The following is a 19,197-nucleotide window of genomic DNA, read 5'->3' as shown; positions in this document are numbered from 1 at the left end:
ACATGGGGGTTCTGACTCAGGACTAGAATGGAATGTGTAAAGTTCCTTGTGTGAAAAAAATTTGTATTTAGCTAGTGGATGGAGATGAGCCAGGAAATCCTTTGCATCCCATAGCTAAATGCCCAACGGCATCAGTACGTAAGGGGTTTTGTGTTAGAAAAGCAAAGAAATTGATTTTGCCTTTCTGAAACAATGCTAAAGATAGTGTTTTTCTTTACAAATAGTGTTTTTACCTTTGCTAATGTTTTGTTATCATACAGAACAGTAGCAGCCACATCATTTTTTTTTCATGTGCATATTCCTTTTCCACTGCAGATGTATAATTTGTTGTAAAACTGTATGAAATTGTGAGAAAGCTGTGCTTTGGAAGCGATACAGAAGCATGGTAATTACTTATTAAAAATGTTTTGTGTTCTGTACAAGAGAATTGAGTGGTCCTTATATGGACGTTTGATCCCTGGTGGTAGCAGCCTGCATTTACCGTTACAGGTCACGGCTGCCTGGAGCTCTGCCTGGCCTACCTTTCCAGACCACCATGGACCCCAAGGTAGGCTTGGAGGAGGCCTAAAGGACTGTGGGGGATTTTTGGAGGGGTTAAGCTTGTGGGAGAGGGCAGGAGGAGGCTGCTCTTGAGAGAGGTTCAGCAGGCGGTAAGCTGTTATTGGGGGAGAGGATCAGGAGGGACCAGTGCTTTTGGGGATATGTCCTTGTTGAGGTTGCTGGGAGGGTGTAAGTTCTTGTTGGGGGTGAGCAGAGGGCCATTGCTTTTGGTGGTGGTGGAGGTGGGGATTCAGAAGCAGCAGCACATGGAAAACCTGATATTCAGCCTAGTACCTGGTTAGCTAACTGGGTAGTGGGATGAATATTGTACCTACCCTGTGGAATTCCAGGCACAGCTAGAGCCTGGCCAGAGTTCAGATATTCACATAGGTGGAAGCGCCTAATTCAGCCATGGAGGTATGGGTTTAATTACGGTATTATATGGTATGCTTAAAAAAAAATCATTATTATTGAAATTCTTACATCTTTTAGAAAAAGGCTCATCTAGGCCCTTTTATGCTACCTTAAATATACAAAAACATGTTTCCAGAATCCACAATAATGTATCTTGCACTTCTATGGCACTGCTTCACAAATATCTCTAGAGCATAATCCTAATTTAAACACGTTTCCATGCACAAGAATGCAAAGAGCTCACAATTAGAGCAAAATGAGAAGTTTTGCCAATATTTTTGGCCTTCCCTTGCTTAGGAATCAATATGTCAATATTAGGAAAATTTTCACCTGACTCTAACTGGCTAGCAGGCCGATGCTCAAAGGTTCAGGGTAGAACCAAATTCTACCGCAAACCTAGCGCAGCAAAATTGTCGTGGCATGCTCAGAATAATAACCATGCAAACTAATGCTATGTCACAATCACGGTATTAATTAGCTGCAGTGGCATACTAAGGGGGCTTGGCGTACTAAGGGGGGGTTACTTCCTGTTCTGGGGCAGAGGGAGCATGGAAACGAAGAGCCGACAGGTGCGCGGCACCCCCCCCCCCAGCGGCGTGCACCCAGGGGGGGGGGGTACTTTCACCGGGGGGTTATTTTGCCGGGGGGGGGGGGGGTTGCACTGTTCTGGGGGCGGGTGGGGCGCATTGGTGATCCTCCCCGGGTGTCAGCGCCCCTAAGAACGCCACTGATTAGCTGCTCACTATTCTGAGCTAATTTTCCTGATGATGCCTGAGCACTGATTGGCTCAGGCACTGACAGGAAAGTTTACGTTTCTTAAAACAAACAAAAAAGTATGCTGCAGTGTCCCTTACCCAAACCCCTTCCCTATTAATAAATTTAAAAAAAACTATCCCATCTAGTCCCATATATAGTAGTTAGGCCCTGCCCAGTGCATCCCAAGATGCACAGGGCGGGGTGCCGCCATTTTCATGATGCATCCCAGAGCACGAGGAGGCATTTCTCTCACCTCCCTCCTGCCTTCTATCAGGTATAGAGGGGTTGGGGGGGGGGTCACATACCAGGAAGGAATTCAGGGGATTGCCCACCAGGGTGGATTTGGGGGGGGGGGGGGAGATCCTGGCCTGGCTGGGCTGGGCTCCAACTGGACTACCAAGGTTTTTTACATTTTTTGGGGGTGGGGGGGGGTGGGTTCAGGGGTTCACCAGATCACCAATTGTTTTTAAAGGTTGAGTAGATGCTTGAGGGAGGGGGCATGGCATGGCAGCAGGGAAGCCTGTTTGAGGCAGGGTGGTCAGGCTGGCAAGAGAGAAGAGGTGTTGTAAGACACCCTTTCTCTCAACCAACCCTTCTAATGCTGCTCTAAACTGACGTTATTTTTTTCTGGTGCTAAATGTGCCTTCGAGCTATTTTTTTAAAGAATTCTGGTGGGGTACTAAATGACCGCATTTAAATGCAGTCTGCACTAATGGTTTCAGCGCCCATGCTGAAATCATTAGGACATTGAGCAGCAGACTAAAAGTGATGCTAATCGTCTTTAGTGCTGGTGTTAGGTTTTGAGCATCGGCTCATAGGTTTCCAGCTGCAAATTCCTGGAAACCTAACAATTCAAAATCTGATGGGCTAGATTTAGATGATAATTTGAGAAAGGCATTCTTCCTCAAATTCTATATAGGTTGCATGAAGTTGGTTGCCTAAATTTTGTGCACAGATCCCAGATTCGCACATAACCTGATTAGTCAATCAGGTGCTAAAATCAAATATTGGAGTTAATTGGAGGCACTTAATTGGAAGTAATTAGGAGTTACATGCAAATCTACCCTATGTCCTTTTCTATAACATGTGTGCCTAAATTATATAGAAGCGGTGCTTAACATGGATCTTAACAGTGTCTTAATTGTGGGGGCCATGTACTGAATCTGGCCCTCAATGTGTAAAATTTACCACCACATATATGTGTGCAAGTATACATGGAAGGGCATTTTCGATATGACGTCTAAGTCAGACTTTGGACGTTTTATACTAACCCCCGGATTCTATATAGTGTACTTAGATTTAGGCGCTGAAATCAGCATGGCTTCTGTAACACCACATGTAACTTAATTGGCTTAACAAACTAATGAGCGCTGATAACAGCACTTAACAAACAATAATGAGCACTAATTGGTGCTGATTAGAATTTAGGCATATAACTCGCTAAGCATATTCTGTAACGATGTGCACCAAACTTCTAACATGTGGAGGCAAAAAGGGGCATGGTTATGGGTGAGGAAATGGGCATTTCATGGGCATTCCAAATTTTAGGCACCTAGTTATAGAATATGGCCCAGTGCACCTAAATCTACGTGCTGAGATTTACACTAGGTTTTTGTTGGCAAATGGATGCCAATTGTATTCAATTCTGGTTGCCGCATCTCAAGAAAGATATAGTAGAATTGGAAAAGGTGCAGCGAAGGGTGACTAAAATGATAGCGGAGATGGGACGACTTCCCTATGAAGAAAGACTAAGGAGGCTACGGCTTTTCAGCTTGGAGAAGAGACGGCTGAGGGGAGACATGATAGAGGTATATAAAATAATGAGTGGAGTGGAACAGGTGGATGTGAAGAGTCTGTTCACGCTTTCCAAAAATACTAGGACTAGGGGGCATGCGATGAAACTACAGTGTAGTAAATTTAAAACAAATCTGAGAAAATGTTTCTTCACCCAACGCGTAATTAAACTCTGGAATTCGTTGCCAGAGAACGTGGTGAAGGCCGTTAGCTTAGCAGAGTTTAAAAAGGGGTTAGACGGTTTCCTAAAGAACAAGTCCATAAACCACTACTAAATGGACTTGGGAAAAATCCACAATTCCAGGAATAACATGTACAGAATGTTTGTACGTTTGGGAAGCTCACCAGGTGCCCTTGGCCTGGATTGGCCGCTGTCATGGACAGGATGCTGGGCTCGATGGACCCTTGGTCTTTTCCCAGTGTGGCATTACTTATGTACTTATGATGCATGCAGATATCGATGCTGAAATATCAACTAAGCATATTCTATCATTAGCACCTAAATCTAGGTGCCGATTACAGAATACGCATAGTTGGCACTGATTCAGCGCTGATTTTTTAAGAATCTCCTCCTAAATGACTCAGATCTGAATAGCAAATGTAACCATTTTCGAAAAAGCAAAATGTCTATTTTTGTTTTCAAAACTACAATTTGTAACAAGGTTTTGTGCTCTGTGCATTTATCATTTCAGGTCATTTTCTGAAAAAGAAAATGCACAAATGAAAAACAGAGAAAATCAAGCCATTGGGATGTAGGAAGGGCCAGCATTTTCAGCAGACTGGTCCCCCAGATATCCCAGGAGAACAATGGGGCACCCTAGGGGGCATTGCTGTGGACTTCATATAAATGCTTCCAGGTATACCTCTCACTGTTCCTCCCTTGTTTGCTGAGCCCTCCAAACCCACTACCCCCAACTGTACACCGTTACAATAGACCTTATGGGTGAAGGGGGCATCTATATGTGGGTACACTGGGTTTCTGGTGAGGTTTGGAGGGATCACAGTTTCCACCACAAGTATAACAAGTAGAAGGGAGGTATAGGCCTGGGTTCACCTGTCTTCAGTGCACTGCAACCACTACTACACTACTCTAGGGACCTGCATGCTGCTCTAATGGACCTGGCTATTACATCCGAGGCTGTCAGAGAGGCTGATGAGTACTATTTTTATTCACATTTTTTGGGGATTTGGGAGGTGGGAGTAAGGGGGTGGTCATCCCTTGATCTCTCCAGTGCTTATCTGGTCATTTAGGGCACCTTTTTGTGTCTTATTAAAACAGGTCTAGATCAAAACATTGAAGCTTTCGCCCTAGATATTTTCATTTTGCTCTATTATGGTTGTAAAACATCCAAGCTTAGGCATGCCCTAGTCCCATCTTTGAATATTCCCATCTTTGGAATAGACTCCCTGAGCCAGTACGTCAGGCTCAGTCTCTGGCTGTCTTCAAGTCTAGGCTTAAAGCCCACCTCTTTGCTACTGCTTTCCACTCCTAACCATGACTCTCTTACTCAACACCCTCACTTATCACCCCTACCACTGCAATTTCCCCACCCCTAGCTGTCTGTTTGTCTGTCCAATTTAGATTGTAAGCTCTGTTGAGCAGGGACTGTCTTTTCATGTTAATTTGTACAGCGCTGCGTAAGTCTAGTAGCGCTATAGAAATGTTTAATAGTAGTAGTAAGTGCCCCGACACACTCCCTTGTGGTTTGGATGCACTACAGATGAAATGCATAGATAGACATCTGGAAAACTGGTTTCTAAAATACTGATTTGGACGTTTTGAGAAGAAATCTATCCAAATGGTGCTTTATGATAATTTTGGATATTCTTCTCTTTCAAAAATGAGCCCCACAGGGAGTGAACCCTCTTTTTCTGAGAGTATAAAATAGATGTTTTGAGGGCCAGAAGTGGGCAGAGTTTGGTATATGAGTAAATACTCTGCTAACCCCTCGCCCTTCTCCCCCACACATTTTTACACCTTTTCTGGAGCAGGCATAAATAGATACCTGTGTCTCATGCCTCTGGCAGTACATACAAACATTAGTTTTAGAGATAAATATATAGTTTCCCTTCTAGAATTACCATTGTTTTCCATAATATCAGCCACATTACTGGTTTTACTTCGTTAGATGATTAGATCATTTTCCTGTCTCCTTACTGATTAAACTTAAAATCAGGAAAATGATTTCTCTGGAAATGAAAAAGAAGATGTTATTGAAATAATCTGTATCATTATCTTTAGTTTTTTTTTTCTTTTAATCAGAAGAAATGTTATCAATTTTTTGTTTCATTTATTTTCCTGTTGACAAACCTGGACTCTCTTCCCATTTCTCCATATCTTACTCTTGTCTTGCTGTAAAAGAGGGCAGGAGCAACCTCATTTGTTCCTGTTGCATCTGAGATGTAATGATAACGGTGTTGGGGAAATGAATCTTAATTGGGTAAGACTTCTGTTGAATGTGCCAAATTTTTAGAATGGGTAGCCAAATTTCTTCCCTGGGCTCTAGCATGGCCCTGGTCTGGGTAGAGAGGGGTGGGGGTGGAGAGGCAGCTGTGCTGGTGGTTTGGCCCACAATGTTGATAACTCTTATGAGAAGTAAGAAATCAGCATCAGCTTTGAGACTCCCACAGGGGGCTCAGTGCAGCAAATTGATAGTGTTGGAATTGTTAGACTTTATCACTGTATGACAGAGTAAATGTTGCTGCCCTGTGATAGTAGCAGTGGTGATTCAGTGATTTCCAGTCCATCTGTAAGATCCTCTTTGGTTAAGCCACCTTGTATAACCTTAGTGAGCACTGGAATGCTTCACTTCGTTGGAACAGTCCATTGCTTCCATAGGTTACACTGCATTTGATATTTATGCTTGTATCTGAATGTGGCATGTGCTTAGGTATCGCCTGTTCGAGCAGGACAAGTGCAGGATATCTAAACTTGTCCTCCGGTATTTAAAGCAACATGGTCAGTGTTGCTTTAAATGCCAATTGTGGTATTTAAAATTATACCTGGACATTTGGTGCCGGGTCGTATCCAGATACTAGTTCTGAATATTCTGATATAAGACAGCCACTGGAATTTGTCTTGGTATCATCGATATTCAGCATCGGCATCCAGATAACTTTTTTGGACAAGATAGGATAGTTCTTTTGTTGTCCTAATTTGTCTACATAGTTATCCGGATACCAGTGCTGAATATCAGTGGTACCCTAATAACTTCTAGTCCTGCCTTGGCTCCGCCGCCCTAGACCGCTCTGGCATTATCTGGATAGTTCCAATACAGTCAGAAAGAATTTTCAGTGGCATTTTCTAGAGTCCCACTAAATATTAGACCCTTGACATTTCGCAAAACAGAGAATGTTAGAAACAGTTTACCTTATTCTATACATCCTGCATTTTTAAAATGTTGCTCTATCCTTCCCAGTGAATTTATTTAAAATGTAATTGCAAGATGTTTTGACGGTTCCATTTATTTCAAGAAGAAATCTGAGACTGCGATTAAAGATGGTGGGGTAACCTCACCGTTGATGGTCTCCAGCTATGCTCCGGTGCTTTGAGTGTAGAATTGAGGGGCCCTTTTACTAAGGTGCACCAAAAAATGGGCTGCGGTAGTGTAGGCACGTGTTTTGGGCGCACGCAGATCCATTTTTCAGTGCGCCTGTAAAAAAGGCCTTTTTAAAATTTTTGCAGAATATGGATGTACAGCAAAATAAAAATTGGTGTGCGTCCATTTTGGGTTTGAGATCTTACAGCCAGCCATTGACTTAGTGTTGTCTCATGTGTTAATTGTGAGGTAATCGTCTACATGCATAGAATGACAATTACCGCCCGGTTTCTGCTGCGCGCGCGTGCATAGCAGATGCGCGTCAAAAATGAAATTACCGCAAGGGCCACGTGGTAGCCGTGCGGTAACTCAAAATTAATGCGCATTGGGCGTGCATAGGTGCCTATGCGGCTTAGTAAAAGGACCCCTGAGTTTTTTCTTGAAATGTATTCTTTCAGAATTATAAGGCTTTGATTAAAAGAGAAAATGTGTGGTGCTTTCCAGATGAATACAGAAGTACACAGGAAGACAGGCAGAAATTTCTGGCTATGCCAGGAGAGGCAACGTCTTTAGGGGACTCCTTCATTTCCTTGTAAATGTTTATGTAAATTATCTAATGTGCAATATGTATTCTACAAACCTTCTGAACTTCATAGAAAACAATGGCCACTAGGATATGGTGGGATAGCCTGACTGAAACTATAGCAAGGGGTTTGAGGTCATTTAAAAGTATGGAAATGTGGTGATATCTTCTATAGCTAATTTTTGTTTCCATTTTTATTTGAATTAACTTTTAAGTTTTTTTCCTATTGATCTCTCTATATTTGTAGACGTTAATATTTATTTATTTATTTGTTACATTTGTACCACACATTTTCCTACCTATTTGCAGGCTCAATGTGGCTTACATAGTACCGTAGAGGCGTTTGCCAATTCGGTTCATAACAGATACAAAGTTATATTGTGGTCAGATGAGGTAGGTGTGGATCAGGCATCAAGGGGTCGAAGGAATGAAGATTATAAATTGTCCAGTACAATCATTAGTTATGCTGTTTTTACTCCTGTGTGTATTCTTTGGTGCTTTCTTAGCTGTGATTTATGAATAAAGCTTTTTCTACATTCAGTGTATGTAAACTATTTCTTCACTGAAGGAATTCATATTACTGGTTTTACTTGTTAGATGATTAGAAGTTCAGAATTTTGCTGTTTTATATTATTAAAATATTAGGTTGTTCTTGATGTTTATTTTGAAATAGAATAAAGTATATTAAAAAAAACCCCCACCCTATTCATACTATTCTAGTGAAACATCTTAGATCCTGGATCTATAACCAAGAGATTATTTCATTTTCAGGCCATTTCCAGAAATTTCCCCCAATTTCTTGACAATCTGTGGTTTACTTCACACATTCATTTTGATAATAATTAATGTGTGTTAGAATATTTCAATGTTAGATACTAAAGTTGTATTTTTTATTTTATGTTAATTTGTATATTTTATTGTGAGCTCCCAGTTTTGTAAACTGGTTGTATTTTGAACTGTAATCCACTCTGAACCTATTTTAAGGCGTTGAAGGGAATATAACACAAATATTAACATTAACATTAATTGTTTATCAAGCCCATAGTCACCAATAATTGGTCAATAACAAGCAAATATTGGTACTAATTGGCACTGATTAGAATTTATACACACAAATTTAATGCGTGGATTCAGGGCCGCCGAGAGGGGGGGACAAGGAGGACAAAATTCCCCAGGCCCAGGCCTCCGGGGGGGCCCGGCACCGCCTCAGTCCGGCCTGCCGACCCTCCGTCGCTCCCTGGTATTGAATTTAAGCACCTCACCTTCGAAAGCGCAGCAAGCAGAGGCAGACCACTCCTTCCTTCCGTGTCCCGCCCTCGCCTGGCGTAATCTCCGTGAGGGCAGGACACAGAAGGAAGGAGTGGTCTGCCGCTTGCTGCGCTTTCGAAGGTGAGGCGCTTAAGGTCATTGCAGAGGGCCCGGGATGGAGAGAGGGCCGGTGGCGGGTGGAGGGGGGCCCAGCGACCTCGGGTAGGGGGCCCGGGGGCGGCCTTGTCCCGGGCCTGGCCCAGTCTCTCAGCGGCCCTGCGTGGATCTCAAAAGTGGCCATGGCCGTGGGAGGGGCATGGGTAGGTCGTAGATGTTCCTGGAAACTACATGCACTGTTATAGAATATGTCTAATCCGTGCCTAAGTTAGGTGTAGGCATTTACACCAGGTTTTAGTTGGCGTAAATGGTCACACCTAAATTAAGTCATGGGTCTGAACACTACGTGTGTTCTATAAACGATGCCTAATATTAGGCTTGGGTTATAGAGTAGCACTAAGCACGGTTTTCTTCATAACAGTTTTTTCATATGTAGAATCTAGCGCTAATTGCATCTTAATTTTTGCACTTACAGTGCAATAAGTGCAAAAACTTAAAGCACTGTACTTGAAAGACTCCCCCACCCCCACTCCAACTCACGCAAGTGAGTTTGTATTCCTACAAGAGAGCTTAGGAACATTAGAACACAGAATGGGTCAATATTTTGCTATTCTTAATGGGATAAAAGGGTCCTTTTACTAAGATGCATGAGGTACCTACAAGCACCCAACATGCGCCAATTTGGAACTACTGCCTGGCTACCCCGTGACCCAGACGGTAATTTCATTTTTTATATGTGTCCAGTACGTGCGCTGGAAAATATATTTTATTTTATGGCACGCGTTACTGACCGGGTGGCAATCGGCATTGTACACGTGCAGACGATTACCGCTCAGCTAATGCGTGAGACCTTACCACTAAGTCAATGGGTGGCGGTAAGGTCTCAGGCCCAAAATGGACGTGCGCCAATTTTTATTTTGCCGCATGTCCATTTTCAGCCCCCCCCCCCCCCCAAAAAGGCCTTTTTTGCAGGCGCATTGAAAAATGGACCTGCACGTGTCAAATACAGGCGTCTACAACAGCGCAGGACCTTTTTTGGCGCATCTTAGTAAAAGGACCCCAGAGAGAGAAAAAGAACCAAAAGCAATGAACGAAAGAAAGAAGATGATGGAAAAATTGTAAGAAATATAAAAATAGTACTGTTAGTTAGTCTGAAGCAAATCAATTGTTTTTCACTTCATTTATCTGTCTTCTGTGCATTTCCTAACTCTTAACATGACTGTGAGCAAAAGTCTGCAGATCTATGATAAATTCCTAAGCATGTAAACAGGCAAGTGTGACTCGAATGTCTGTTTAACTGGAGAAGTCATTAATGACAGGACAACCTATCTATCATCCATACTCTTAACATACAGATTACTGAATAAGATGCACGCCTGACAAATGGGTTAAACAGTGTTTTTATGTAGTTTTTTTCCAACACGTCACCAATTAGAAAACTATGAACCAAATTTTAAATGTTCAAATACTCTGGTATTTAGCTAGTTATTGATGACCTTACATTTTGCAGAGTTGAACAGGAACTTTTCTCTGAAAGGCATACTGGACTAGATTCTATATAGGGCCCCAGAAAAATCCATGCAGAAAAAAATTTCCTAGGTGTATTCTATAAAGTTCACTTAAATCTAGGCGTACTTTATAGATTAAGACTAAATTTCAGCGTGAATTATAGAATACACCGCACGCCCATCTGCGTGACTAAATTTAGTCACGGCCAGTTACGCTAAATAAAACGATGTAAATCCCGACACCTACATTAGGCATGGCAGGGGCGTAGCCAGATACCCAATTTTGGGTGGGCCTGGGCCCAAGATGGGTGGACAGAAAAACCCCGTCCCATCCCACAGGTGATTTGGTCTCTCCTTCTCTCACCTGCATGCCATATGGTTTCTAAAATATCACTGGCAGCAAGCAGCAAATAATATACAGTACTTAAGTTGGCCCCACAGCCTTCCCACTGATGCAACTTCCTGTTTCCGCATAGGCGGGAATACATCAGAGGGAAGGCTGTGTGGCTGTGTGGCTACTGGGTGGGCCTGATCCCAAATTGAGTGGGCCTGGGCCCACCCTTGGCTACGCCACTGAGGCATGGTCCTGGTCTATTCTATAACAACGTGCACAGATTTGTAAAACGCCCATGGCCATGCTCTCTTTTCAACTATATAACTTAGAATTTACTTGCATCATGTTACAGTATACACTTAAACAGTTGTGCATGTAAATTCTAATTGCTTATTAATTGGCAATTATCAGCGCTGATTGGCTAAACTAATTAAGTTGTGCACACAAATCCAGAATATGACCGGATTTGCACGCACAACTTAAGTCACGCTATATAGAATCCGGGGGGGGGGGGGGGGACTGTGGGGAAAATATGCTGAAAATTAAATATAAAACAACAGACTGACAGATCCCCTGGGTACAAAATTGCCTACTGATAAGGACAAAATGACCTTGGGCAGCTCAACTTATATCCCATTCTCCCCTGTACTCAGGTGCCGAAGCAAAAAGGCTTATGATTGAGCCACTGGTGATTGTCAGAGCACATGGCTTCTACTACAAGCGTAATATTCATCACGCAGAAATATATTCAAATTTTATGCACAGAAAACTTGTGGTTAACAGGAAGGGGAGCGTGCCTGACACATGCGTACAAAGTTTCCACAGTAAGCATTGCTCCTTAGTGCACTAGTTCAAAGGACAACAGAAGTGCACATATATACATTGGTGCCTGCTCTTTTGAAGCTAAATAAGCCTCCCAAACATTTCAAGCACATAAAATTTTGCAAAGCTCATATTTAGGTGCAGAAGAACAGGCTCTGATGTGTGCTTTTACTTTTGGTTTTGTTCAGACATGCACACATATCTGTTACCTGCTGTCTGCCTTTGAAACTTGAAGGTACTTCCTTCTGGTTTCACAAGAAGACAAAACTGACAGTTAAATCTCAAAAACTAGCAAGAAATTCTTTCCATGAACCCATCTAGACTGCCTCAGACCTGGTGAAAACTTTTTCATATTGTGTGTGCTTCAAAAGCTCTCTGCATCACATGGAATGCTCTGTACATCGCACAGAATGTGTAAATGAGTCTATTACCATAAATTTTAGTACAGTGTGCAGCCGTATCTTCCGTGATTTAACTCACATGCTCAACCCTTCTCTGCATTCTACATCTAACAACGTGTGCAATTTGGCTTGTGGTGCCTTTTTGTATTGGCGCCTTAGATTATAAGCTCTTTGGAGAAGAGACTTATACCAGAATTATAATAATGCTGCAAACTGCTTTGGGCATCATTTGGAAAGGTGGACTAAAGTCCAGAATTTATATTAAAGACCATGCATACATACTACTATTTATTTAAAAGTTTTCAAAGCTTAAAATTATGTTATGAGCTCTGAAAATGTCTCTCTCTCTCTCCTTCCCTTCAGCTTTTACTAAGTAACACACAATATGATAGCTGATAATTGACCATCAAGTTCCACCCTACTGCAATAAGTACATAAGCATCACCATACTAGGACAGACAGAAGGTCCATCAAGCCCAGTATCCTGTTTCCAGGAGTGGATAATCCAGGTCACAAGTATCTGGCAAAACCCCAAAAGAGTGAAGGAGTGGCCTAGTGGTTAGGGTGGTGGACTTTGGTCCTGAGAAACTGAGTTTGATTCCCACTTCAGGCACAGACAGCTCCTTGTGACTCTGGGCAAGTCACTTAATCCTCCATTGCCACATTGAGCCTGCCATGAGTGGGAAAGCACAGGGTACAAATAAAACAGATTTTGTGCTGCTTATCCTAGGAACAATCAGTGGATTTCCCCCACTTCCACTTTAATAATGGTTTATGGACTTTTATTTTAGGAACTTGTCTAAACCTTTTTTAAACTCGGCTATGTTATCCACATTTACCACATTCTCTGGCAACAAATTCCTGAGATTAATTACACATTCAGTGAAGAAATATTTTCTTCAATTTCTTTTAAATTTACTACTTCGTAAGTTCATTGTGTGCCTTCTAGCACTTGTATTTTTGGAAAGAGTTCTACATAAGTGATTCATATCTTGCCTTACACTCTGTTCTGCCCCGGGCAGCCTTACACTAGTCTTTATAGTGTAGCTGTAAAATGTGTTTAATGCTATTCTCACTCCTTATTACTGCAGTCACTTCCTGCCATGATATGTGAGCAATGCATTGTGTGTAATGTATTCTTCATATGTACTGCAGCCACCTCTGCTTATCCTTAACCGCATGAGCTTCACTGCTAGTGATTTTTTTCTCCTGCAAAGAGCTCCTCTGGCTCTCAACTGAGTTTGAGTCATAAGTACATAAATACATAAGTATTGCCATACTGGGACAGACCAAAGGTCCATCAAGCCCAGCATCCTGCTTCCAACAGTGGCCAATCCAAGTCACAAATACCTGGCAAGATCCCCAAAAAAGTACAAAACATTTTATACTGCTTATCCCAGAAATAGTGGATTTTCCCCAAGTCCAATTTAATAATGGTTTATGGACTTTTCCTTTAGGAAGCCGTCCAAACCTTTTAAAAATTCTGCTAAGCTAACCGCCTTTACCACATTTTCTGGCAATGAATATCTGCTGTTATTTCCTGATTATCTTTACTATCTTCCTTCTGATGGGTCAGCATAGGTATGATTTCCCCTCTCCAAACAAGAGCTACCCCCTATGACCTCCTTTGTAACTTTGTCTCAGGCTCTGTCCCTATTGGTCCCTTCACTGCGCCCTCTGGCCTTGTGGATTCTTCTTGGTCCCTTTGCCCCTGCAAGCTCAGAACCATCTTGCCTCAGAACCATGCGCTCTCCCCTCTGAAGTAAACTTGTCTTTTTACCACAGCATTGCACAACCCAGCATTTCATCTCTGAACTACCTGGTACTCTCCCACTTCTGCCAGGACACATTATATGCAGGTACTTTCTCAGTCCCTAGAGGGCTCACAATCTAGGTTTTTGTACCTGGGGCAATGGAGGGTTAAGTGACTTGCCCAAGGTCACAAGGAGCTGCAGTGGGAATTGAACCCAAGTTGCCAGGATCAAAGACCGCTGCTCTATTAGGCCACTCCTCCTCATATCAAAACCAGCTATTTTGTGGGCACTCTAGGGATGGAGTCATCACTTGGCTGGTTAAGTGCCAATATTCAACACTTAAATGGCTAAGGTAACGGAATAAATAGGACCACATAAAAGTCAGTCCTATATGTGGTGCAGAATACTGCACTTAACCAGCTACGGTTTAGCTAGTTCCGTAAACTTGGAATTTCAATGCCAGAGCCCAAAAGTGGCTCGGCATTGAATTTCCAGGTATAATGCTGGCAGTGGTCAGCAAAACACTGAGCATGTTGGCTGAATATTGACCCCTATATCATTTCTGAAAGATGCACTGACCAGAATTGCACCATGGAGCGATACAAAGATAGTATAATATTCTCAGGTTTTTCTCCATTCTTGCCTTAATAATTCCTCTACTTCATGCAAATCTCTCTCATGAATATTCATTGTGGAAGTTTTGAAAAACTGACTGGATGGGTTGCCTCCAGGACCAGGTTTGGGAGGGGAGGGGGGGGGCTGCTAGTTGTTTTCTGAACTGGGGAAGGGAGTGCCCCCTTCATTCCTATTCTGGGTCCCAGTTTTTTTCTTTATGAAATAGCAAAACATATTTTTTTCATAATTCTCCAAAGATTTAAAAACTGAAAAATTGAAAAGAAAAAAAATGCAATTTCAAAAAGAAAGAAATTCAATAGACATAGGACAAATGGTATCCACTTCCCAATAATGAGCTATTCAGGCAACCACATAAGAGTAGGTAATTTACTACCATGCCTCTATGTTACTTATCCACATTCTCTTATATGGTGAGCACTTAGATAATTTTGTCATTTGGAGCAGCAATAATCTGCAAAGTTGGATTTCTTTGAGAAATATTGCCGTATTTGATACACATTGATTAGCTGATGCTGAACCAGCATTTTCAGAAATTTGTCTTTCATAGCCTAAGCTGCTTTAATGGCAATACATTATCATGGAATGATATTGTCACAGGTAGTTTTTTTCCACTGTGAAAGAGGGAGCAAGGGGACATCAGGCACTGCAATAAAGTAGGTACAGCATTTCCGTTTTAGCTGATCACTAGAATTCATATCTGTGAATATATAATTATGATTCTGAGGCTGATAATAAACAGCTGCGTTCATTTTAAACTTAAGGTTTTTAATTTGCCATTTTATACATATGTGAAGTTTTGCATAATACTGCATCGCAGATGTTTAATATGCTAAGTTTACTTTTTTTTTTGGAAATTATAGTCTTCAAAAATCATGTAACTTGAAGTGATGGGAGATGAGGAAACACACATTCAGGATAACAATACTGATGGAAGGAGGGGCAAAAGAAGGAATCAGCATGGGAGAGGAAATATTGGGGGTTTTGGGGAAGGGTATGCACAGTCAGCTACCACTTCTCCCCAGCCCAGCTTAATTTTGAGTGGTAGCCTAATGGTTAATGCAGTGGGCTTTGATCCTGGCAATATAGGTTTGATTCCCACTGTAGTTCCCTGTGACCTTAGGTAAATCATCTAGGGGTCCTTTTACTAAGGCATGCAGAAAAATGGCCTGCGCTGGTGTAGGCGCATGTTTTGGATGCACGCAGGTCCATTTTTAAGCGCGCCTGCAAAAAAAGGCCTTTTTATGGGGGGGGGGGGAGGGGGGAAATGGACTTGCGGCAAAATTAAAACCAGCATGTGTCCATTTTCGACCTGAGACCTTACTGCCACCCATTGACTTAGCGGTAAGGTCTACCATGTGTTTTGGACGTACCTCAAAAATAGAATTACTGCCCGGGGCACATGGTAGCCAGGCAGTAGTTCCAATTTGACGCGTCTACGCGCCTTAGTAGAAGGGCCTCCTAATTCTCCATTGTCCCAGGTACAAAAACTTAGGGCCCTGTTTACTAAGGTGCACTAGTGTTTTTAGCATGCGCTAATGCTAGAGACACCCATATGGTGTCTCTACTGTTAGCGCGCCTACAGCACGGCTTAGTTAACAGGGCTCTTAGGTTGTGAACCCTCTAGGGACAGAGAAAGTACTTGCATAGGAGATTCTATATATGACACCTACAAAATCAGCTTGGAAATGAATGCCAAGTAAGCAGGGCCGCCGAGAGGGGGGCAAAATTCTCCGGGCCTCCAAGGGGGGCCTGGCACTGGGGTCTCTCTCCCTCTCCTGCTCCCGGGCCGCCGGCGCCGCAGTCCCCAGTCTCCACCTCCCTACCCTCAGCTCCCTCGACAGCTCCCTTTCTGCCACCGGGCCCCCTGCATTAAAAAAAAATCTCTAAATTGGCAGTGCAGCACCAGCGAACAGCTCCTCGTGTCTGTGTGAAAGCGGCATATCCAGTGGTGTGCTGGAGCAGGCTCTCACAGGCTCGCAAGAGCCGGTTGTTAGGTTTTTAAGAATTCTGGGAGCCGGTTGTTAAAGTAGGGCCCTTCATGGCTACTTTAACAACTGGCTCCCAAAATTTGGGCTTGGGCCTCCTGCTGAATTCTCTTTTACTTTGCTGGTGGGGATGCTGAGCCCTACCAGCCAAGTAAATAGACTGCTGCTGCACCCCACTCCATGTTTCCAGCTCTGAGCAGCAGGCTGGGACTTCTCCAGCATGTGAGAGAAGTTCCAGCATGCTGCTCAGAGCAAGATGTTGGGAGTGGTGGCAGTCCATTTATTGGCTGCCAGCAAAGGTATGCCTAGCGTGCCCGCACGAAGGGAGGGAGGAGAGGCAAGTGTTGCTCCCCCCCCCACCCCCGGCCACCCCTGGCCCTTCCAACTGCAGAGCTGGCTACGTCTGTCCGAAGAAAGAGCCTGTTGTTAAAATTTTACCAGCACACTCCTGGGCATATCACTTTGCACCTTCCCTCACCTGCCCTCGTCTGATGTAATTTCCTATCTCTGTGAGGGCGGGGCAAAGTGAGGGAAGGCCTGAGGTGATCTACCACTTTCACACAGACGCAAGGCCTCTTGAGAGAGGCGACAGCAGTAGCAATTGGGGGGGCGGGGTGGCGGCGGGGGGGAGGGGCCCAGGCCCAGTTTCGCCCCAGTCCCAGCTCAGTCTCTCGGTGGCCCTGCAACTAAGCATATTCAGGCGCAGTATATAGAATACACTTAGTTGATATTCCAGCGCTTAAAACTACATGCATCCATTTACACCAATGGCACTGTGGCATAAATCCCGGCACAAAGATTCAGGTGCTCTGGGCTATATTCTATAACTCTGCACGCAAATTTCAGAATGCCCACAAAACACCCATTTCCCCGCCCATAACCATTCCCCTTTTTGCCTGCGTGTGTTAGAAGTTAGACACACTGCATTACAGAATACACTTAGCAAGTTGTGCACGTATATTCTAATTAATACCAATTAGTGCTCATTATTGCTTGTTAAGAGCTGTTATCAATGCTAATTATCTTGTTAATCCAATTTAGTTACGCGCATTGTTATAGAATATGCTTGGATTTCAGCATGGATCTCTTGGTGCGCTCCATAGAATCTGGGGGGTAATGTGTACAGTACTGCATATGTCTGGTAGTGCCAGGGCTTTTTTGAAGGGATACTGAGTACTGGCACTTTTTCCATTGTTTGCTAAAATTGGCCCATGGTCCCCAAGTTTTAATGAAAGCGCTCAGGCTCTACACACCAATTCTGCCTTTGTCATAGGCTCTGTGACTGGTTGCAGTAGGTGGGTCCCTCAGTGATCACCCCATCCCTGAAGGGTGGCCTGGTATTTGAGTACCAGCACCATTTTCGCTAGAAAAAACACACTGGTAGTGCTTTAGACATGATTAGTAGTATATCCACAAGTTTTGTGCCAAGGGGCAAATTATGTAGCCCTTCACATGTCACAGAATTGTGGAAGTTTAGGATCTGTGTTGAAGGGCAATAAACTAGTTTGGTTTTCAGGATACTCACAGGGAATATTCATGAGCTATATCTGCAGCAGTGTTTCCTCTAGGCTGTGCTGGAGTCCTTCAACATCATTCCTGCCAGTGGGGAGTGCTGTTTTAATATCTTGTTTTTGTTCACTAGGGGGGGGGGCCCTTTTACTAAGCCGCATACGCATCTACGCATGCCCAACACACGCCAAAGTGGAGTTACCGCCCGACTACTGTGTGGTTTTTGCAGTAATATCATTTTTGGTGTGCGTCTGATACGCGCGTTTAAAAAATATTTTTTATTTTCAGGCGCGCGTAATGGACGCCCGCCAAGTGGCATTTAGTGAGCGTAGGTCATTACCACCTGGGTACTGCCTGAGTCTTTACCACTAGGTCAATGACTGGCAGTAAGATCTTAGACCCAAAATGGGCGTGCAACAATTTTCATTTTGCCGAACGTCCACTTTCGGCAAAAATTTAAAAAAGGCCTTTTTTACAGGCATGATAAAAAATGGATCAGGACACGCCCAAAACCCATGCCTACTCTACCACAAGCCATTTTTCAGCACGCCTTTGTAAAAGGACCCCTCGGGAAAGGCAGGTCTTTTGGAGTCCTGTAGCACTTGCCTGTCCCTCGCTATTGAAAACAAGATATTAAAACAGCACCACCACTGGCAAGGATGTAGGTGGAGGACTCCTGCATAGCTTAGAGGGAATGTTGAACTGCAGGTACATGGGTTTAAAGAGGTTAATTTACATATTTTAGTCGCCCTGAAAACTGGACCTGCTTGAAGCCTTTGAGGATTCTGAAGTCTATCCAACCAAGCATGATGTAGAGTCTTCTTGTAACATAAAGAAGACAATGTAGGAAAAATAAAACAGCAAAATACTTTTCTGCCAGGCAGAATGTCAAAAGTCACTAGATGTCTTTAAAAATATTTTCTTCTAAAGTAATATATTTAATTTTCTAGAACTAAGGTTTTTTTCTAATAATTTATTAGTTGGTTCCTTTTGTACTCAAAAAGCACAATTATAATGAGAATGAGTATTAATTTAAAAAGCCCTGTGTACTCTTTTTTTCTTTACTATGATTCAAAATACATCTGTTGTTTTAATTCTACATACTGTCTGCTTTGAAAAGATCAAAAAGAGTTCTCATAAGGAAAGGGAATAAGTACCAGACACTGGTTTTATCCATATTTTAGTAAATAGTTGTGTGTCAGTTCCCCTTTTCATTCTCAAGGTATGTATGTGTATACTATAATTTAATATTTATTA

This window comes from Microcaecilia unicolor, chromosome 6 (assembly GCF_901765095.1).
Source record: "Microcaecilia unicolor chromosome 6, aMicUni1.1, whole genome shotgun sequence".
In the NCBI taxonomy this organism is placed as follows: Eukaryota; Metazoa; Chordata; class Amphibia; order Gymnophiona; family Siphonopidae; genus Microcaecilia; species Microcaecilia unicolor.
The sequence above is the reverse complement of the archived record's forward strand: the minus strand, read 5'-3'. Positions refer to the sequence as shown.